The following is a 261-nucleotide window of genomic DNA, read 5'->3' as shown; positions in this document are numbered from 1 at the left end:
GTGCCCCCAATGTCCCCAGGTGCCCCCAAGTGCCCCCGATGTCCCCAGGCGCCCCCAGGTGTCCTGATGTCCCCAGGTGCCCCCAAATGTCCCCAGGTGCCCCCGATGTCCCCAGGCGCCCCCAAGCGCCCCAGCGCCCCCCAGCTCACCGGGACCCCAACGTCCCCAACCACCCCCGCCGCCCCTGATGCCCTGGTGACCCCCAAGCGCGCCGCCATCCCAGGGGGGTCCCCAACCCTCACTGCCAGCCCCCCCCTGTCC

Source organism: Oxyura jamaicensis, assembly GCF_011077185.1.
Source record: "Oxyura jamaicensis isolate SHBP4307 breed ruddy duck chromosome 32 unlocalized genomic scaffold, BPBGC_Ojam_1.0 oxy32_random_OJ68537, whole genome shotgun sequence".
In the NCBI taxonomy this organism is placed as follows: Eukaryota; Metazoa; Chordata; class Aves; order Anseriformes; family Anatidae; genus Oxyura; species Oxyura jamaicensis.
The sequence above is the reverse complement of the archived record's forward strand: the minus strand, read 5'-3'. Positions refer to the sequence as shown.